Raw genomic sequence first — 23183 nt, forward strand, 5'->3', positions numbered from 1 at the left:
GGCAGGATTCCTTGTGTCTTAACCATCCAAGACAGGTGTGCCTGCGATTGCACCTGACGATGTCTAAGATAGTCAAGCACCAAAAGCACAGGGGATCCCTCCTTCCCCCGCAAGAGGTTAGCGAAAGCTGCTTAGTTCGAGATGACTGGATTTCTAAAACACCAAGGGATTTTGTGATTTCTTGTATTTAAACCAAAAATCCTAAAACCATTATTTTTATTCACTACCAAGAATGTCCTGCCCCAGCCAAAAAGAACGCTTAGGACCCAGCCGCCTTGAGCATCCCACAAACGCAAGGAGAAAGACAAGACAGTCTTCTAAAGTACTCAGGGCTGAAACTGTTTTATAGACGTCACGCCTTGAATTGCACCTGGAAATGAACTGTGTGATATGCTCCCAGCAAGAGGTAGCCCTAAGCAGAAGGCAGCTATATTCAGCACCAGCTGAGTTTCCTAATGATCTTCAGTCATAGCGAGGGTGACCAGATGTTCCGATTTTTTAGGGTCAGTCCCGATATTTGGGGCTTTTTCTTATATAGGCGCCTACTACCTCGCACCCCGTCCTGATTTTTCCACACTTGCTCTCTGGAGCTATCCCAAGTGGAGCACATTGACTAGTGATCCAAGCTAAAGGAGAGAATAACTGGGAACAGGGCCGGCTTCAGACCCCAGCATGCCAAGCGTGCGCTTGGGGCGGCATTTTGCCGGGAGGGTGGCAGGCGGCTCCAGCGGACCTTCCGCAGTCATGCCTGCGGATGCTCCACCAGAACCGCGGGACCAGTGAACCCTCCGCAGGCACGTCTGTGGGAGGTCCCCCAGAGCCGCGGGACCGGCGACCACCAGCGCACCCCCCGCGGCGTGCCGCCATGCTTGGGGCGGCCAAATTTCTAGAGCCGCCCCTGACTGGGAACATTCAGAAGTTTCAGCCTTCTTGCCCAACACAGGGAGAAAAGTACTCTAGGCCAGTGCTGCTATTTGAACATCCAGCAGTTGCTAAAGATCCCACAAGATCTCCAAGCCGTAAGCCTCATTAACAAAAGACGGACAAACCCTTCAGTTAGTAGCTTCTGACTGACTTAAGGACTAAAAATAACAACATCCTTCTGTGCCAATAACAGTGCAGTCTAGCAGCTAAGTAGTGCTCTGCCTCCAAGTCAACAGAAACCCCACTGGCTCTATCCATCTTTGCAGGCAGACTAGTAAGGTAGCATAATTGTGCAAGGTTGCTAGAATGCAGATCCACACCAAAACGCCAGTTCTGAACATCCATAAACTTTGAGCTGTTCAATAACTAGAACATCCATAGATTCTCAGGGCCACCTTCTGTGCTGTGTAACCTAAGAGAGACAGTAGAGAAGACACTGCTCTGGGAGAGGGGAGGGAGGTTGGCATTATCCCACATTGCACTGCTGCAGGGGTCACAACCCCAGTGTAAGTTAGAGCACCCTTGGGGCTGTTCTAATTTACTGCAGCCTCCCCAAGGCTGCCTCTGGGCTGTACTGCAGCACAGAATCTGCACAGCATTCCATGGTACACACCCTCCTACACCCAGCATGCCCCTTATGTTGGAGTTTGCAATGTGTGCAGGACCACTTACAATCAGCCCTGTGCTACTGCTGCGTTGGGGGAAGTCTCTCCTGGTCATTTGTGGCTCATTTAGGTTTCCTATATAGTGAAGCAGAGGGGCAGAATTGGCTTGATAGATTAAAGCTATTATGATAATAGTGCATTATGATAATCTACTGTGACCTCCTGCATAACATGGACCACAGAACTTTGCAGCTTTACCACTCTCAAAGAGGTGTCTAACTGTATAGATCAGGATAGGACTGGGCTATTTTGAATAGACTAATGATGCTTATACAACACAAAAATTAAAACCCCTAAGAATATATAATGTAGGGGCTGATCCTGATCTCACTGAGGGCAAAAGCAAAACTCGGATTGACTTCAAGGAACTGAGTTTTGTAACTTTCCAGTGACCGACTTATGTTTTCATTATTTTAGTACTATTTTTGTTACAAGTCTGTCATAGCAGTTATATTTTCCTGGAAACTACCAATTTGATGTAGGAAAATACACAACTAATACTCAAACGTAATTTATTAGATGCCTTTATGTGATTTAATATATTATAGCAAGACCTGCTGGTGCTGATATAGTTAAGAGTCTGTCAGCATAGGTATTTCTGTTATAAACTCCAAGTTTACAAGCTGGCTGCAAGAATTCACTTTGGATTCAGACTTGCTAGCAGGCAATTGGTCCCAGGAGTGAATAAAAAACACCTCCTCCACCACAGAAGTTTACCAAGCATGCTTTCTTTTTTCCTTTTGTGTTCCACACTAATGTAGCTTTAAATAGGTTCTTTGAAAGGCATAATTTCATCTATTATGTGGTTTAGGCTATAACAGTATTTTCTTTTGTTAAGTAAACATTTTTACCTGGTTAGCTTTTTGTGCATATGCAGTAGTACAATAGAAATACACTTACGTGGCTTTGCTCGCTTGTCTCTGGCTAACCCCAGAGTGCTAAATAAATAAATATCATCTAATTCTTACATAGACCTTTTCATCTGCAGATCTCAAAGCGCTTTGCAAAGGAGGTCAGTTTCATTAGTAGAGCTGACCATTCCATTTTCTGACAACATTTCAGATTTCAATGTTTGTTTTCATTTCATATTGGAATGAAACAAAACCTTTCAAATGTTTTCATGAAATGGAACTGTCCAAACGGCTGTTTTCCTCTCGAGAGGGTCAGATTTTCCGTTCTGCACTCTCTCGCTCTCTCTCTAGTCAGAAGAGCCAGGATAGCTCTGGACTGAGAAACAGTCCAGATGAATATCTGGTTGAAACTGACATGTCTCTGCACAAGATTTTGGTTTCAATGAAACAGCATATTTTGATGAAAATACATTTAGAAAAAAAAATTCCAATCACCTCTGATCCTCATTTTACAAATGGGGAAACCAAGGCACAGAGCAAGAAGCACGCCCTAGGTCACCTATCTGCCCAGTGGCCAGTCCCACTCCAGTGCCCTATCCACTAAGTCACACTGCCTCTTGTTGTGTTGGGTAATACTTCTCTACCTCCACAAGTCCCCCAGGGCTCAGTCGTCTCACCCATATTAATATCTATCTGAAGCTGCTGGGAGATGTCACAAGACACTATGTTGTGTAATGCTACCCCATCTATGGATGCCTCCTAGTTCAACATCTCCTCCTCCATCTTCCAGGTATCCCAGTGCCTTGCTAAGATGAGCACCCAAGTGAAGAACAGCAGGCTGAAGATGGAGATAACAGTAGGCAGAGGAAAAGACAACCTGTCATAGGTGTCACTGCTAATGCAGTGAAGATGGTTCATAGCCTCATGGCTTTCCCAGAAACTGAATCCAGGCCTCTCGTATGCTGACCTGGCCACAGTGATCCATGCTTTTGTGACCTCCAGGCTTCATTACTGCAACACACAAAAACACTGATGCTGAAAAAGCTTCAGTTGATTCTACCTGCAGCAACCCACCTTCTTAGGTAGCCAGGGTTCAGAGCACTTGTCACTCCAACTCTCTTCACAAACTCCCTATTTAATGCTGAGTCTAAATTTAAAGTTTGGGGGAACAGATCCTCAGCGGGTGTGAGTTGAGCTCCATTATCATCTTCAAAGCCCTGCATGGGACAAGTCATAGCTGAAGGCTTAATCTTCCACAATCTCCTCCTGATCTCTCTTCTTCAGGGATTATGGAACTATTGACCCCAAGAGTGATATGGGAGCAGAGCCCTTACTAGGCTCCTTCCTGCAGGAGCTCAGAATGACCAGGAAACTCACCACCTTCTGGACAGAATGTAACACTTCCTCAGCTCTGCTTTCCCACACAATAATCCAGGGGATTTGGAGGGTCAGGGGTTGGGGCCATGAGCCTGTGCTAACCCTCCTCAGAACACTATCTGTTGTAGCTACTGCTGATGGCATTTCCAGCCCCTACCACCAGCCCAGCACACCTCTTCGGGGGGGATTGGGTTTTGGGGTAGATTTTAGCACGTATTATTTTCCTTTGTGTGTGACATCGAAACATACCATCTAAAAACTAACAATACCACTTCCTCCAACATGCAGACAAGCAAAAAATGTTGCTGTAAGGTTGCAATCATGTGATATCACCAGAAGGTAAAGGTGCTCCGTACCTCACAGAACTGAATCATAACTTAGCACTATCCTCAGCATCCATCCTGGGTTAGGTCTCATCTTTTCCAACCCACTAAGTGGTAAGCTACTCCTCAGAAGAGCATCCACGTATCTTGTTTTGTACAGCACCAGGCACTCTGCTAGGGCTTACAAAACGATAAGTAAACAGAGTTGAAATTTTTTGAATTTTAATTTTTCATCTAGAATTTCCCTACCCCCCAAAAAGAATTGGTGTTTATTTCACCTGTGGGAGGGCGGGGGGAGTTGGTACCCCAAAGATCTAGATGGAATTTTTATTTTTACTAGAAAAACTGTAAAAAAAAGTGACATGATTTTTTTCCCATTATTTCCCAGCTGAGTTCTATAAATAACAGCAATAGGAAGACTGATCTATCACATCTGAAAAGGTTTACCATGATGGCACATAATCTTTGAAAAAGAGTGGGCATGAAGAGAGATGACAGAAAATTATGATGTGAAAAATATTTGAAAACTAGCATTTTCTTTAAAGTAAAACAAGCAGATTTTCTGACAAAGGAAATTTTGCAAATGTAGCTCCTAGCAGTAGCTATTTTTTTCATATATGCTATAATATCTACCACTTTATAATGAAGCAGCAAAGAATCCTGTGGCACCTTATAGACTAACTTTATAATGAAATCTTAACCGCATTTACCAGTATATAAGTTAGACTGAATTTAATATTCTGTAATACTTTATGTAACCCTTCTGCCAGTTGGAGTGGGCAGCAAGAAGGGCCAGGTTCAATATCTGGGGGGGGGTTCTATTCAACAATATAACCAAAACTAGCTCGAGCCTCCACCCAAATTTCACACTACCCTCTGGGCACCTTTAAGAGGCAATTCTTCCCCTCTTGCAAGCACAGAGTCTGAGGTAGAAAGAGTTTCTTTAATAAAAGCAACCTAGCATTAACTTGAGAAAATAGCACAAGTGGTATTCACAAACACAAAAGCATGAGCAAGACACCCTCCCCAGAATACGTTGGGCAGTGTCCTTTGCTTCAGGTTCTTGAGTCCAACACCCAAGTTCTTGTGGTGTGTCCCCATACCCCCGCAACATCCCACTCACAATTGTTGTGCCTGGTCAGTGCAGACCCAGAGTTCATAGGTACATCTGCGTGAATTCTCCTCCCGCCATGAGTGAGGGGGGGAGGTAAGTACCACCATGCTTGCTCCACTGTCTGAGCTTCCTCCAGCCACCCCTGACAGCAAGCCACCCCTGCCAGCTGCCTGCTTCCTGCTCCCACCGGCTGCCCCTGCTAGCCAGTCTCTTAGTGATTTCAGCTCTGTGCAGGAAACACAGTCCTGCCACAAGTGATTTTTGCTCTCAGTGATTTCCAGCTCTGGGCAGGCAGATCAGAAACACAGCCCGATCACAACTGGTTTCAGCTCTAGTTGAACAAGTAAAATAACAAAAAAGGCTTCTAATGAAGCCTACTTAGTTCTAGTCTTTGAACAGTAGGGAAAAACACATTAAATCAGTATAGGAAGAACACTTGACAGTGTGCAGTACTTCACCTGTTATAGCCACTTCTCTTACTTTCAGAAGGATCTGACATTCGAGCCCCTGCTTAATGAGGTTGTTTCAACTGAGGGTGACCCCTCCCTCATTTGGGACAGGTTAAGCACAGTCCTGCTTTCCTGTATTCCTACAATAATTATAACATTGGTAACCATATTTCACTACCCCCGCATTCAGTACTAAGGTCATTTGTACCCGGCACCAGCCAAAGTTGATCACTTTGACAAAGCTGTATCTGATGAATATGTAAACAGAACAGGGGCAAACTGTATTTGCATAAACAAACCCATTGTTTCTTCCCCTCCCAGCTGTCAGGGAAGCATTCATTCAGACCCTGCTTACATTTATACTTGACTATTAAAAGGTAAACATCCTAAATTCTATGTTAAATTACCAAGTCATACAGTGCTGATGCCCTCATCTTGTTGTGAAGTGGTACTGCAGCACATACAAAATTACAATCTTACATTTATATAGCATCTTTCATCCTAAAGAATCCCAGGGTCTCTTTTCCACAGGGATTGTTCTAGCCATCCCTAGGCCAAAATGCAGCAACTATTTGCTATATTAAACAATAATTTGGGAGAGAAAATGGAAGAATAAGGCAATACTTTTTACAGTTGACACTTGCAGGGGGAATTTAAGTGACTATAATATAACTGCCTCAACTGGATTCTGGAATTACCCTGACTCTTATGAAGAACATCATGGGATCTTTAATGAACAAAGGTAGTTTGAAACGCCTCCTCTTTAACCTATTTAACATATATGGCCTCTATTACCATAGTATCTGAGTGCTACACAATCTTGTTATCCTCCACACCCGACTAAGGTAGGATAGTGCTATTATCCCCATTTTACAGATAGGGAACTGAGGCATAGGAAGACTAAGTGACTTGCCCAAGGTCACACAAGAAGTCTGTCATGGAGAATGGAATTGAATCCGGGTCTCCCAAGTCCTAGACTAGTGTCCTAACCATGCCTCATCCAAAAGATAACTGGGGGCACTGTCTTAGTGCTAACTCAGTAGGGAAAGTGGTACTATAGCGCATCATGAACACCTGCACTTCCTGCAGCACCCTTGCTGTTCCCTGGAGGTCTCCCATTCAAGCAGTGATCTAGCCCAACTCTGCTATGCTTTCAACATAGTGCAATATGGATGAGGGCATGATGTTCTACTGAACCCCCCCGTCGTTGCCATGCTAATTATGGAGCTGATCCTGCAGACACACACAAACTGGGAATGGTGCTTGCTACTGACATCAATGGACCTACGAATCACATTAATTAATACAATGCCAGGTAGTAAAGGATTGCAAGGCAAGTCCTAATGGTAACTAACTCTTGGCTTTTTCCAATTCCAATGTGACCACTTAATATTATTCTTACTGTAGATTTTAACAGTTAGTACAAATGTTTTAGCAAGATGTCTGTATATCACTATTTTCCCTCTCTTACTGTAATGTATTAATAAGTTCCCAACACAACGGCCTGTATCATAGTTCCAAACAGTAACATGGGGCCCTTCCTCCTGAAACCGCAAGCTGATCTTCAAGCTGGTAGAAATGCATTAAAGCAGTCCCAGCTATCAAGGCTGCAATATAGAGATGCATGACCAGCAGATGCCACATATTACAAGTACAGGTTTGATCTGCAGATGGGATTTGCAACTGCTGGTCTACAGCAATGTGATATTCCTGAGCATGAAGGCTTCAGTACTTAAGAAACTCCACCTAGTACAGAATGCTGAAGCGGGTCTCCTCCGCAACACACAGTGCTGTGAGTACATCAAACCCAGTCTCTGCTCTCTACATTGGCTTCCCCTAGATTATTAAATCAGGATCAATCTCATCAGTCCTTATCTTCAAGGGAGTCCATGGCTCAGATCCAGGAGATCTAAGCGAGCCTGATGCTCCAGGATGAAGACCATGGTCAACAACTCTGCTCCTCGGGCACAATGGAGCTCTCTACAATAAGGATAAAGTGCATCAGCATGGGACACAGAACTTTGTTGAGACATGGTCTCAGACTGCAGGATGAAATCCCCAAGAACTAAGGACCATCACCAATCTCATCACAGTCCATGCCAAGTGCAAGGTGCAATTCTTTGACCCGCCTTCTCGAACATCAATACACAGCAACAGATATATTTGAGGAGGAAAAAACCCTACCAAAAGAAGACACTCCACTGCACATGCTTCTTACCCTGGAGAGAGGATGAGAGAACAAACAATACGTGGCAGAAAGGTATTCACATTACTTAATGCACTACTAGAAGGAGCTCAGATACTACAGTGAGGAGTGCTGAATAAAAACCTACACAGAACAGAACAATACACATAGCACAGTGTCACACTCAGATCTAATGCTGTCATGTTCATAATAATACACTGCTGATGAGCAGTGTACAGACAGTGCAGTAAATAACACATAGATAAAACTCAGCAATAATCTAAGTACACATTTTAAAAGACAATAATCCAGCCACTGCCAGGGCTAAAATACTCAACCCAGAAGCTTACACTTTACAAGGCTCTCAATTCATTTATATGACTGCTATAACTCATGTCAATTTTTAATATAGCTCACATCTTTTTAGACAAATTCAAACCCGTGTTAATTTCCCCTCTGTTATTGACTCCCATCAAGGTAGTACATGTTAATATGCTAAAATAGATTATTCGCCATTAAAGACTTTCCAGTTGCCTTAATCATTAGATCTTGCCCTTTGCCATATCATGAGCCCAATGTCACAACAGAAGAAAGTTTTAGCCTTCACCTAACACAAGTTTTAAGAAACCCCCCTCCACCACTCAAGCCATAAAGAAAGAGAAGGAGGTCATGACTCCCCTAAAGATTGCTGGCTTGTAAGCCGCAGGTTGCAAACCAAAATATTAGTAACTAAAAACGTTACCTCCGAATCTCCTATAGCGTTCCCTAGGAAATCCTTACAGGAAATGGAAGATCAGGTAACATTATCTAGCTACCAAGAGTGAAACTGGAAAGCCTGCAGGGGCAGCTGCTATATTTATAAAATTTCTGGTAATGAAAATACATAAAAGGGAGCCACATAAACATAATTAGATATTGAGTTAATTCAGATACAGAAGCTACCCCAACATCTTCCTTCAAATCCTTCTTTAAAACTCTCCTTTGCCATGATGTCTACACAAAATTTGATAAGGGTTAAGCAGCTGGTGTGCTGACACCTGCGGCTATCACGCTGACCAATACTTTCTTATTGTTTCCTTGTGCTGCCCATCTGTCTGTATCCACCTGCTGTCTCCTGTCTTACCCTTAGATTATAAGTTCTCTGGGGCCAACACCATGGTTTTTTTCTGTTTGTTCGTTCAGCTCCTGGCACGCTGGGGGGCCTGGTCCATGACTGGACCTCCTAAGCATAACCATAGTACAAATAAACAATAATAAATCGCCACTCAATTCATCATTTCAGACTGAGTCCTCCAATGGACACCTATGGATGGGCAGCAATAGCGATACACCAAGGTGCAGGTTGGCACAGTGAGGCTCCAAGCTTCCTTGATAAAACCCATCTGTTCTTGTCCTTTTTTTGAAATGGAGCTAAATGAAGTAGCAAAGTCGGGATGAGGGGAACACAGTGCAAGGCAATCATGAACCAGGCACGGAGGCTTTTTTATTTTTTAAACTGTTCATCACGGACTTTGTTGCAACATAGAATTTTCACAGTTGGCCTCCCCAGTGGAATTTTATCCCAGGCGCCTTGATAATCATGGTACTTCAGGAAGTACCATCTGGGTCAAGTTCCATATTAATGTCAGCTCTTGTATGTCTGTTCTTTTACCTAGATGCCTTTTTTTTTTAAACAGAAGAAAGCAGTGCCAAGAAGTGGGGAAAGTAGATTTTACCAGGCTAGTCTTGAACATGGGAGCTCTCCACTGTAACCAGCAGAATAGCCAATAAGCTACACTGGACCCTTCATAGGTATGTGGATGGCGAATATGACTGGGAAGGATGAGATCATACACACACCCAATTTAAAGGCCATGAGGGTGAAAATTAACAAGAGGCTAAAAGAGTAGACAACGCAAGTTACTAGAAGCAGGGATAATTGTAGACTCTGTATAAATGCAATGAATTGAAACACGGAATAAAAATTATTCAGGTTTTCTGCCTTTCATGCTTTTCCTCCCTTATTTTCAGCAGGAGATGTATTAGTGCTGGGGTCAGAAATTAGTCTGACTCTAAATTAGGTGATTAGAAGGTCCATGGGCCTAGATCTTCAGTTGGTGTGTACCAGTGTAGCTCCACTTACGTCAGTGGAGCTGCGCCAATATGCACCATTGTGAAGGTATGGCCAATGGCTGGCAATTGTCCCATTTTCATGCCTAGGCTTTGAGGTACCCAAACATTTTGGAAGCGTTTTTGTCTATTTCCATTAGATTGTGTGCATGTATGTCTACAATATAGATTCTATTCTAGTCTCTTCAGGTTCTTATACCACCCTCCTCACTGTGGTACCTCAGGTCAAACCCTGCTTGGCTTGCCCACACGAGCGTGCCCAATAAATTGAGTAGGACCAGTTGCATGCCTAAATCCAGCAAGATTTAGCCCATAATGTCTTGTATCCTGATCTCAAAATGAACTCGGTGCTGGGAGACCCTTATGCATACATGGACACCTACAGGCTTCAATGGGAATCTGTCGATGCAGACCCATTTTCAGGATTAGAGCCTAATGCAGTATTTATTTACTTGTCTATATATCAATGCACATTATTAAGAGATGTGAAGCCCTCTAGCAAAAGCTCCAGAACAAAATTAAGGCAAGCAGCCAGTTGTTATGTCAAAGTCATAGGAAATTAAATATTCTAAGTGCAGCAGCAAAGGGGCAATGGCATTATTACCTTCCGACCTGCAGAGCTGGACCCACTGCTGGCTTGAAACAATAAAAATAATGAGATTTTTAGATTCCATTTATTTTGAAGCAACAACTGGCAGCTTGAAAGGAGGAGACATGTTTCAGCAAATAGACTTGACATTGACATTTTTAGCAAAGACTAGCTGTGCTGTGCCTTGTTGTTGGGCAAGTCTGAAGCCAACTCTGATGTGGTTACGATATTATTTTCAGGGGCACCGTGCATGTGCGAGAAACAAAGAACATTTTGTGCATTCTGCATCCGCTTTTAAAGGAGCAGTTCCACATTTTTAAACAACGCAAACCAAATCCTTCCTAGCAGCAAAGACTTTCTAATATTTTAAATTATTATTAACTATGTAAAAAGAGAATTATATGTAGGGTGAAATTCCACCCTGGAAATTTAGCCAGTGAAAAGCTTTGACAGATGTGAATGGGATGACAAATCCACTTATCGATCTATCGGAGGTGAATTTTAAAATGCGCCAAATAAAAGGCAATGATTCCCGATGCAAAAGGTTTTCTTTTTGAAAAGAATTTGAAAATGAGCCAGTTGGTAGGCAATGAACAGTTCAAATTAAATTAGGATTTGCACATTTTAAAGCAAAAATAGACCTATTTCTGGCCAAAAGCAGTTCTGGTTTTAGCACTGAACACAAGCAAAATGCCCATCTTCTATGAATCTTAGATCCCTGATGGCCCCCCATCATCTCACAATCTTTAATGAATTTAGCCTCACCTCTGTGAGGTAGGTGAGGTGCTATTGTCCCTATTATACAAAGGGGAACAGAGAAACAGAGAGGCCAAATGACTCGCTGAAGATCACAGAGGGAAGGGACAGGGAACTGAACCAGGCTCTCTCAAATCTGGTGCTAGTGCTCTCTCTCTTTCAGTTGTGTATTGATTTATTATTCGTGAATTTGAAATGGCTGCAGTACCAATGACGTAGACCCTGATCCTGCAAACACTTATATTTAACATTAAGCATGCAATTAGTCCCTCTGACTTCAAAAGCACTACTTGCACAGTAAAGGTGGAGCACGTATGAAAGTGTTGGCAGAACTCAGAAATAAATCACCAGGCACTACATCATCTCTGACACAGTTGACCTGCAAAACACAGTGGGCACACTGAAAAAGTTCATCCCACTTGTAGAAGTAGTACAGTTTCCAGCAATATTACCAAACTAAAATGAGGAATTACTACTTGAACCAATAACCTCTATGCAGGTGGAAGAAACCATTAAAGCGTGTAAGGCACATGCCGAAGACATGATACTTGGGAGCACTCTAAAGGTTTTATGGGCAGTTGTTTGGGATGACATGAATGTCCCACTCCTGACGAATGTGATCAAATCAACTTCATACCAGTAAAACCTATCACACTACACTCTCATGCAATCTCTTATTTCAGTGCTAATGCTATTCCTGGTAATAGTATATAGACACATACTGAACAGGGTACATTGCATCTTCAACACAATTAACAGAGTATGGTTCAGGGAGGCCTAAGGCATAAGACTGGGATTCAGAAGTCTTGCTATCTAAACTTTTGCACTTGCCACTGATATACTGTGTCACTTGCTGCAAGTCGTTTAACTTCCCTGGTCCTCAGTATCTCCATCAGCAAAATGGGGAGAGTTGTATGTACACATTGTGGTCATGGAAGAAGAGGCAGGATTTGCACCTAGGTCATTTAGGAGAGAGGTAAGCAAGGAGCATGTGTATCTTAAAAATCATTAAGGATGAAAAATTAACCAAGCCGTGAGCTGACAACACAAGGAAGACAAAGTGAGTAAATTGTGCCTATATAGTGAGCATATGTAGGCATACGGTACACAAATATTTTAAAACCCCTTTAGCTTTAGTGGTTAGGAAAGCTGTCTCTTATTTATTAATCCTCTGGTGAACACATAGATTGAGCCTCTTTCATTAATATTGCTCTGGGCTAGAAAGTTGAGAAGTTTGTTTATTTATTTTAAGAGACAAATATTTCTTACCTACTGAGTTTTTCCAAAGCTCTCACTGCTCTCCTGGGAAAAACACAATGGGTGAAACACTGGTCCCATTGACTTCTATGGGGCCAAGGTTTTACCTAATATACAAGTAATTTTCATTCACATGATACTGTGTATTGCATGTACGAGATGTTTAAAGGTGATGAGATGAACAGTCATTTCAACCAGGGGGGCTAACGTTTTATGCCAACTGTGCAATGGTGTCAGTGACTACATGAGGCACAGTGTCACCATGCGGGACTCACCCCTGCTGCGCCTCCTGCTGGTTGTCTCAGGGAATTAGTGTTTCCAGCCTCTGGAGCGCCCTCTGCAGGCCAGTGTCCTGCTGCCGCTAACCCCCATGTCCCCTTGTCTTTGAGGGGGTGCTGCCCCCTCAAAATACCCCCACAGACTCAGGGTCTTCCCACCCAGGGGAACCCTCAACCCTCTAGCCCCACCTTGCCTCAGTCATGGGCTACAGCCAGTCACTATCTAGCTCCCGCTCACGGGGCAGACTGCAGTGTAAAAGTCACTCATCATAGGCAAGGGGGCTTTTGGACCTGCTGCCTCTGCCTACCCGTGGGCTGCCCCCTGCAACACCCATACCTAATTGGCCTTCCACTAGGCTGCAGCCTGGGGAGTTTCCAGGCCGGAGCTCCCAGCTCCCTTAGCCTTCCCCCAGCCCTGCTCCACTCCAGGTACCTTCTCTCAGCTCTCTGCAGCCAGGTCCCCCCCTCTCAAAGTTAGAGTCTCTCTGTCTCTGGCTTCTGGCCCCAGCCCTCTTAAAGGGCCAGCTGTGCCCTGATTGGGACGTGGCCCAGCTGCGGCTGCTTCCCCAATCAGCTTAGTAGCTGCTTTCTCCCAGCCACAGCCCTCCCCAGGGCTGCTTTTAACTCTTTCAGGGCAGGAGCAGGGTACCCACCCCGCCACACGCAGGCAATGAAGAGTCAGGCCTATATTTCCCACCTAATAGTGAGAGTTTCTTATCAAACATGTTTTATGCAGAATGTGTGCCTGACAGTACTCTTACACATTTTACAGCAACAGAACTCTATTAACTTCAGTTGAGTTATTCCTGATTTACACAGGCCAGAGATCAGCCTCTGGCCCTGGGTGTTTTACATCTGGCAGGTTGCAAGTGATGAGTTATGGGGGTTTTAGTGCTGGTCAGACCACTTTAGCCTTTGGATTGGTGGTAGAGTGTCCTCTTCAAAGATGTCCCTGTTAACAGGTGGCCTACGTGGAACAAGGTGGTAGTCTCAGTCCCGAGTCACAGTGGGGGCTGATGTGAGCAGTCTCAGAACAGAAGTCAAGGACTGAATGGCCATGGAATCTGAACTGAACTTTCCATTCTTAGACTGGCCCCTCCATGTCAGGAAGCTAGAATGGCAGCTGCTCTACTTGTGTGTCTGAATCTGCTCTCTCACTCACATTTAAACTGGTTTACCTCCGCTGAATTCAGTGGAGTTACTTCTGATTGACCCCAGCGTAGGACTGCACAGAATCAGGCCCCACGCCTGTTTCACGGGTTAACAGGTTTTCAAGACTGTCACTGTAAGTCTTTTGACCAACTCTACATTTATTTAAAACAGGGGTTTCAACTGCTATTTAACAAATGGAACACTACATGTGGCAAGCATTACTGCTTGTTAGTATGCATTGCTCAATGCAATTAATAAGGTACCTTGCCAGAATAAATGCTAAAGGAAAACTTGGGTGATAGACTAAGGTTACTCAACTTTTGACGAAAGGTTAGGGGAATTTTCTTGAAACAGTAATTGTCTGTCACATGAAATAGCATGATTCTTTGTATATAAGTAAGAGAAACCAGAGCATGAATTGGAATAGGGCAGGGTAGAGCTAGAGGTGGCCGGCTTAATACAGAAGAATCTAATGGACTCTGCAATAGAGTCTAAAGTAGATTGGATATAGAGTAGTTGGTACCAGATAAAAGTAAGTGAATACAATAAATTCAAGTCAATCTTTGATTTGTCTGCAGACATAACATCTGGGGCTGTCATCTTGTCAGATCTTAACAACTAAGCAGGACTGGGTCTAGTCTGTACTTGCATGGGAAAGCTCTTAGGTGTTACAAAAGAGTGAAGTGGATAATTCACCCTTGTGAGCCAGTACTGAACCAGTGTGATGCAAGAAGCACCATGCTGCTGGAGGCACCCTCTTTCAGGTGTGTTATAAAAACATGGTCATGATCAATTGGGCCCATTTAAGATCCTGTGGCACATTATACAAAATAGGGGGGGTTAGTCCTGGTTCCCAAGCCAATTTCCAATATGGGTAATTAGCTTCTGCTTATCCCCATGTGCTTTGCAGTGTCAGATGTGGTAGTCTTCACTTGTCCTAAACCCTTGCACACTGTTGCTGTGATCTCTGTTCTGCACCAGAGGTGGCTACATTTTAGCAATGAGTGAATTGATTGCTGTGTTTAGAAAAGTGATTTGTGAGCCTTAAGGTTCTAGCTATTGCTGAACTAAGATGCTACATATATAGTTATGTACACTGGATTACTAAACGAGATGAAAAATGCTTCCAGTAGCAAACTGAAACTTAAATTGTACTGTAGGAGCCTGATCCAACACCCACTGAAGTGAATAGGAGTCTTACCATTGCCCTCCATAGGAGTTGGATTGGGCCACAGATTGCTACAGGGTTGGTGCTGGCTGATTCTAAACTCCATTTCACCCTATTTCTTTTTCTCCCCACCAACAATTTTCTTAACATCTTATCAGCAAGATGTGCACAGCACCTAGCACAACAACGCTCTGATCTTGGCCCGGGCCCTCTACCATAATACAAATACTAGCAATAATATATTAGCGATAAGAAAGAAGATGACAATTTTCACAATAGTATTTACCCGGTGGCAGGCTTAAAACAATACAATAGACTACTTTTAAACATCCTACTCTAAAAATAAGTGAACTGAAGATTGCCATTAAACATTACAATGCTACCATAATTGGAAAAGCTAGAGAGAAGGAAGAGATTTAGTGCTGCAACAATCCTCTGCAGTGGAAGTGTGAATTCAGTTAATTGCCATTAATTGTACACAACATCAATGTAAATTTATGCATGAAAACTGAATAAACAGTACTGAGTCTGATCTTCCTGAGTACATTTCATTTTAGGGAAGCACCTTTCAAAGCATGCACAAGATGGGTCGGATCCTCAGCTGATGTATATACATTTACATCAGTGGCAGTATGCCAATTTACACTGGCCCACTGGTAGCTCAAAAGAGTTTACAAAGCATTGAGTTAGATACTGTTATGCAGGAATGATAATGATGATGAGACTACCCAGATAAACATGTGCCACGGACATTGCAAGTAGAGAAATTATTTTACAATATTACACAACAGATTCTTTCTGAGTAATACGCCTATTTCAACAGCTCCTTTTCCTCCTTTGTGCAGCTGGTCACGTATCCATCTAAATGTGCTGTAAAGAGTTAGGATGGATGAATAGATATTTTTGTAAAGTTGTTCTATGTTATCAGATTAAGCGGGCATATGTGCACACACAACTACCATTGAGTAGAAGCAGTGGGCTTGGGCCAGGGGTTGGCTTTACATGGACAGTGATACAAGCCAGGTGAAGGTTTGGGAAAGCACAATGCAGACAAGCAGCTCACATTACTGTGACTCATTATTGAAACGGCTTTTCAAAGCCTCACGGATATGCAGCACCCCTTGCTGTGCTCTTCTTATTGCCCTGGTGTCTGGCTGCTCCAAAATGGCAGCCATGTGATCTGTTTCAACTGCCCACCCCTGTAGAAAATTTCCCTCCTTTTTTCTCCACAGATATTATGGAGCACAAAGCAGGCACCTATAACCATGGGGACATTCTCCTCACTAAGGTCCAACATTGTTAGTAGACTTCTCCAGCACCCTTTAAAATGACCAAAGGCACATTCAACCACCATTCTGCACTTGCTGAGCCTATAGTTGAACCGTTCCTTACTGCTGTCCAGACGGCTGGTGTATGGTTTCATGAGCCATGGGAGCAAGGGGTAGGCTGGCTCCAACCAGATAACTATAGGCATCTCAACATCGTCACTGTTAATTTTGTGGTCTGGAAAAAAAAGTCTGTGAGTGCAGCTTTTTGAACAGACCTGAGTTCCTAAAGATGTGTGCGTCATGAACCTTTCCCGACCACTCTACGGTGATGTCAGTGAAATGCCCCCTGTGATTCACCAGCACTTGCAACACTATTGAAAAGTATCCCTTTCGGTTTATGTACTCTTTGGCAAGGTGGTCTGGTGCCAAGATGGGGATATGTGTGCCATCTATCGCCCCACCACAATTAGGGAACCCTATTGCAGCAAAACTATCCATTATGTCTTTCACATTTCCCAGACTCACTACCCTTCGTAGCCGGAGTCAATTAATGGCCCTGCACACTTTGAGCATAGCAACTCCAACAGTGATTTATCTACTCCAAACTGATTCCCCACTGACCGGTAACTGTCTGGCATTGCAAGCTTCCAAACAGCAATTGCCACTCGCTTCTCCACAGTCAGAGCAGCTCTCATTTTTGTGTTGCTGAACTCCAGGGTAGGGGAAAGCGCAGCACCAAGTTACTGGAAGGTGGCCTTCCACATTCAAAAGTTCTGCAGCCACTGCTTGTCATCTCATGCCTGCAAAATGATGCGGTCCCACCAGTCAGTACTTGTTTCACGGAACCAGAAACGGTGCTCAACAGAGTGCAGCTGCTCTGTGACTTCCATCAGCAACTGTGAATTGTTTTGTTAATGGCTTGCAGGAGGGTTGCTTGCGGGACATTGCTATATTCCACGTGGCAGACCCTACTTTAGCTCTGAAAATACTGGAGGAGAAGGTGCGAGTTGTTTGAGATGCTCATAGCAAGAGTGCACAACTGAGAAGGCTCCATGCTTCTAGGGGTATGGCGTACGCATGGCGGCTTTAAGGCATGAAAACCACTGGGTTGTTTGCTGTTGATGTGAGGGAGGGAGCACAGTGCATCATGGGATGCCAACGCAATGTTCCCATTCTCCCCTGCAACAATGTTTTGGTCCCATGACGTATTGCACAAACTTCCCAAAACACACTGCGGCAAGTTGTACTTTGGGATAGCTACCCACGATGCACTGCTTTGTGCATCGATCAGGCGCTGCTAGCGAGGATGCACTCCATCGAGACAATGAGCATGGGGTGGCCAGGAAGGGAACACAGTGCATCATGGGATGCCGACACAATGTTCCCATTCTCCTCTGCGACGATATTTTGGTCCCATGAGGCATTGCACAAACTTCCCAAAACACACTGCGGCAAGTTGTACTTTGGGATAGCTACCCACAATGCACTGCTTTGTGCATCGATGCAGGCGCTGCTAGCGAGGACACGCTCCATCGAGACAATGAGCATGGGGTGGCCACGCACTATCGACTTCATTAATTCAGGGGCTCGAGGTCAAATTAGATAAAGTCGACTTAATTTTGTAGTGTAGACAAGCCCTTAAAGTTACAAGAGAAATGAGAGAAGAAAAGGACAGCCTGCCTCTCCTCCCGCCCACACGAAAACCTACAATAGGCTAGGGTACATTACAATCCAGGCTTAGGGGCCTGAGCCAAAAGCCCACTGACATTAATGGGAATCTTTACATTGATGTCAGCGAGCTTTGCATTGAGTCCTAAGGCAGCAGGAAGAACTAGTTGTTCCACAAGAATCCTTCCTCACCTACTAGCCATGGTCTAACTGATAATTAGCCAGGACGGCGGCGAATGACTGTCAGACAGATAGACCCAGGTATGTTAAGGGAAAGCTGCTGATTCTCGAGAAGACATTATACACACCCGTTGCTCTATTTATGGTGAATTAGGAAATTATTACAGACAAAATGCACAGCCCAATTAAAAAGCAATTTTTTTTCCTTTCATCGAGTTCTTTTTATTTCTTTTCCTCGGTTTTAAAAATTTTTTGCTCCATCTTTTTTCGGTCAGTTTGATATGAATATTGATAGTTATGAATAGCTCCCCGAACGCACGTCTTTAAAATGCCTCCAGCACTTGTTTTCACACCCAGGGTCCAATTCTGCCACCACTGAAGCAAAGGAGACCTGCCAATTTCCAGCAGCTAAGGATCTGGCCCTCGGAGATTAGCTCCTGAGGTGAACTTTCCCAGTCTTCATACCAAAACGGAGAGATGGCCCAATCATTTCACACAAGGAAGAACCAATTAAGTTAGCCCTTGATTAAGTTTACACAGATGGATAGAAAATAAACTGGAAGAACTGATCTAGATTGTAAGCAACTCAGGGCAAGGACCATCCATTTGTTACATGCTTACACAGGGCCTAGTACAGTCTGTGATTGGGGTCCCTAGGCATTACCACATTACTAATACTACTAATAAAGAAATTGCTGTAGCCTTCTGGGGGCCATGGGAACACATTCAAGCCACTGAAGGCAATATTAAGAGAAAGAGCACTGAAAAGATGGAGAGCAATTCGTGACATCCCGAAGTATTTTGCATTCAGATTACATTATAAAACACCAGTCTCTAACTTTCCAAATGTGAGGGTAAGTTCTAGCTTGCCATAAGAGAAAAAACAGACCAAAAAAGTGCTCCCCAAAAATATCATCACACAGGAGTGACACAATTCTATGGACAGATACCTCCGACCTTTTTCCAGTTTCAGAAATAAGGAAGTTTAAGTTTAGTCACTTCTCAACTGGAGAGAGCAAAGAAATATAGTCTGTTATTTACTAGGTTCCTTTAACAAGTATGAAAAATGTCCAGACAAAAAGCTTGTGGCACTCCATTATTTTTGCTTTCAGGGAAGCAACTCACACGATTAGAAGAGGAACAAACTTTCCATACCTGCTGAAAATGAAGAATACAACAGCAAAAGAAAAAAAATATGTGAAAAAGAAACCTCACTATAGCTTTGTCTAATGGAATATCAATATGCTCAGTTTACACGAGTATAAGTAGCTATGGCACATGTATGTATGATGCCTAAACTGTTCCAGGCCCAGCCATTTCTCATTTTGATAAATAAGAGCTGGAAACACCAAAGAACAGTATAACATTTATGAATTTGTAAGATCATTTTTTCATTCATTTTCTGCTCAGACGTCGTCTCTTCCAGCTAACACAGTAGCATCAGTCAGCTGATTCTGCTAACTCCCTTGACAAAAAACTGGTTCTTGCACACAAATGTATTAGGCATTTACACACAGGACCCTGAACATCCAAAGCCCCTGGTAAACATATTGACTGCCATGTATTTGAATTTTAGATTGCAGAATACTTCCATTTTTCAAGTGGCTCTTGTTTGATGTTCAAGGTCAAGAAAGTCAATTGAAACTTAATTCTCCACTTCTATGATTTATGACCGCTCTGGATTAAGTACCTGATTCAGACTGAATTCAATTGTTTCCCGCTAAAAACAAATGAAGAGTTTTTCTCGGGTTTTCACCTTGAATAATAGCTCTGTGTTTTATACCATATTACACCACTATATTTTAATAGAAAGTATTCCTCACTCGTGTTTCCTGGCATTTCACCAGTGACACATTCATATGTCACCATAACACGCCAATGGCTCAACAGTACGTCATGGTCAAAGGGGAACAGCAAGGGTCCTATTACTAAAGCTTTTTCTTTCTTGGTCATTTTGTTGACCTCTAAAATCCAATATACTCCAATATAAACCACACTGCTGTCCTACTTTTGTTTTACAGGGCCAGATCCACTGAGGCAAAGCAGCATAGCTCCCTTCAAGGTAATGGCGTGTGCCCATGAGGAGCTAGTCAATCTTTTTTATTTTTCCTGTGTAATGTGCTTAATTATTCCCTCAAAAGATTTAGAAAAGTGTATATGAATCTAAAAAAAGTGGGGGACATCATCCCATATAGAAATAGGAACCCTGGACAAAAGGAGACTGCTTCAAAAAGATAAAGGGAAGAATGATGTATTTCATCTTTATAGACCTTCATCAAGTATTCTCATGTAGTCTCAAATTATAGCCTAACAAAGGGTCTCGGTGCCATAAAATGCATAGTAGATACTTCTTTATGTTCCTGGATAACTCGTCATTTACTCAGCTTGAAATCCCAAAGGGCTTGTTTCATACCTGTTTTACTCCCTTTTCAGCGTGGTTCTCAACTAACCAAAGTACCCACATTCTGCTTCCCAGTTTTAACACAGATCGCTTCCTCTGTTCAGTTGCCTCCCTGAGTAGCTGTCTATATGTATTTCTGATAATGAGCTGAGTGGAAAGTTAGGAGAAGAATAAAGCAATCTGTCTGGCTAATGTACCCGGTACTCATTTCTCTAGCTGTACATATACGACTCACTCACAGTCAAACGGCAAGTCAGTGGAACAGCAGAAAACAGAATCCAAGGAGATCGAGTCTCAGTCCCCTATTCAAACCACCTCACCCTATGGGCCAACATTTCAAAAGCGGCCTCCAATTCTGGGTGCTTAACTTTTGGGAGCCCAACCTGAGATACCGTGAGCCCCGTTTTCCAAAGGGGCTGAACGTTCACAGCTGTAGTTGAATTCAGCGGGAGCCGCAGAGGTTTGACCCACCTGTGCAATCAAACCCAAGCTGTCTGAGTGGTATAACCAAAAATGGAGGTACTCAAATATTGAGGTCACACTTGAAAATGTGCTACCTACCAGGCATTGTCATTGAAACTCATGCAAAGGGAATGCAAAATGCTACTATTCTGATTGGGTGGTGTTTTACAGCCACTTTGCACAGATATAAATAACGGCATGAGTTGTCTCTATAGAGATAGGTGATGACTTTGTATTCTCCCCCAATTATCTTTTTTATTTTAAATGTACTTAATTGCAAAAAGTGGGACGAGTTGGAAAAAAGACCTTCTCACAGAACAAAATATCAAATAAGATCCAATGGCTCAAAATATTATAGTAGGTGAAAAAAGGAGGTAGGGAGGTATATGTTTCCATTATGCCCCAATAAACTCCTCCACCCATCTGTAAAATGAGGGTAACGATGCTTACCCCACCTTTGTAACATACTAAAGAAATGATAATACTTAGCTGTGACACAGCATAACTCAGAAATGTATTGATATTTTTCTATAGATGGCCCCTTGTCAGAAAGCATTAATTATACAACTTGCTAAGGAAGGGGGTATGATGCACAGGAAGAAAAGAGAGGTGAGACTGGTTCCTAACTAAGGATCAAACCAAAACCAGGTGCTTCTATCAGGCCCTGGAAGAAGTGGCAGCATGATCTCCAGAAATGGGCTGAAAGAAACAATTAACCTCAACATTTCAAAATCAGAAACGAACAAAAGGGCCTCAAAGCTGCAGCTATTCATACACCTGCATTTTCCTGAGATGCACACAAATGTAAGCGGAGAGGTAGTGAGGTTCCTAAATGTAACCTGCATTAGCCCTGCCAAAGTGCAGTCAGTATGTAATGTGTCAATCCATGTGTGTGTTGCAGTGCCTGCAGCACAGTGCTATTTGAGCTGTTATTCACGCAGTCAGCTACATTCAGCTCTGCGTAAGCTGGTGTAACTCCACTGAAGTCAATGGGACTGCACACCTACCTCCACCAGAGCTGAATCTGGCCCAGCTCAGGGACGAATGATGCCATGTTTACCAAAGTATGAGTGTTCATTACAGCCACTGTGTTAACAAACCAAAATTTCCTAAGCTATTGCCTTATCCAAACAAATTAATGTAATTAGGGAGCCCTGCTTACCAATACAATGGATAAAGGGAGAAATACACATTGTTTCATTGTCATTCTGATCAGGCAGCAATGTTCTGCTCTTCCTGCTTCTTGCAGTCTGAGCACACTGGTGTAATTGATGGAAACATTTATCATAATAACAGCACAAAAGCATCAATCGCTTGATAAATGTATTTGCCCCCTCCTGGAAGTGAAGCTATGATTGGGGTACCTTATAAATATCAAACAATGTAGCGCTTGTTTCTTGTTGTTGACTAGAAAAAGCATCATCAGGGGGCTGCAGGTTTATTCAACAGACGTGCTCTTTGATTAGGGGATGGTGATTGTTATTTATTAAAAGAAAAATTCAGATGGCTGAATCCCTTGCTCATCAGCTGCGAAATTGTCTCTTACTTTCGCCTTTTGTTCAGCAGTCTTTCGTTCCATGAAACGTTCTGCAACCACAGTTCTCCTGTAGGCAGGGAGCTATAAAGAAAGCATCAATCTCCCAATGGAAAATGACAAATACATGACTCACATTAAGCTTCTATTTTGTGAGGCACACATCCATGCATGGTCCCCACAGAAAAACAGGGACATGTTCTCCACTGCCTTCCTTGTATCTTGCAAAGTTCATTCACTACTGGGCCAAGTGCTTCTGTGCTGACTGGGTTGCATTTTGCACCCACTTGGCACAGGGGTAAGAGACAAAGGGCAAAGCAGAAGAGAACCCGACCAACGGGCTCGAATTCTGATATGCTTCCAGGCCTATGCTAGCTCAGGCTTACAGTGAAAACCATTACCAGGGATAGAAAATGAGCTGCCACGCGAAATCTGGATCACAGTAAGACTGGATGAAATTTTTCAAATCTTTG

General features: G+C 43.2%; 1 protein-coding gene and 1 long non-coding RNA gene across 5 annotated transcripts in view; one reads left to right on the forward strand and one right to left on the reverse strand.

Annotated features, from left to right (window-relative positions):
• Positions 1–23183, reverse strand: part of GALNT9 (polypeptide N-acetylgalactosaminyltransferase 9) — a 699106-nt gene that overhangs the window by 261752 nt on the left and 414171 nt on the right. The gene's annotated exons all lie outside the window — the stretch shown is intronic.
• LOC120386304 lies at positions 14025–21790 on the forward strand. The gene is made up of 3 exons (XR_005589641.1): positions 14025–14162; positions 20335–20375; positions 21711–21790. It is a non-coding gene; the product is annotated as an uncharacterized LOC120386304 (long non-coding RNA).

This window comes from Mauremys reevesii, linkage group 18 (genome assembly GCF_016161935.1).
Source record: "Mauremys reevesii isolate NIE-2019 linkage group 18, ASM1616193v1, whole genome shotgun sequence".
Classification (NCBI taxonomy): domain Eukaryota; kingdom Metazoa; phylum Chordata; order Testudines; family Geoemydidae; genus Mauremys; species Mauremys reevesii.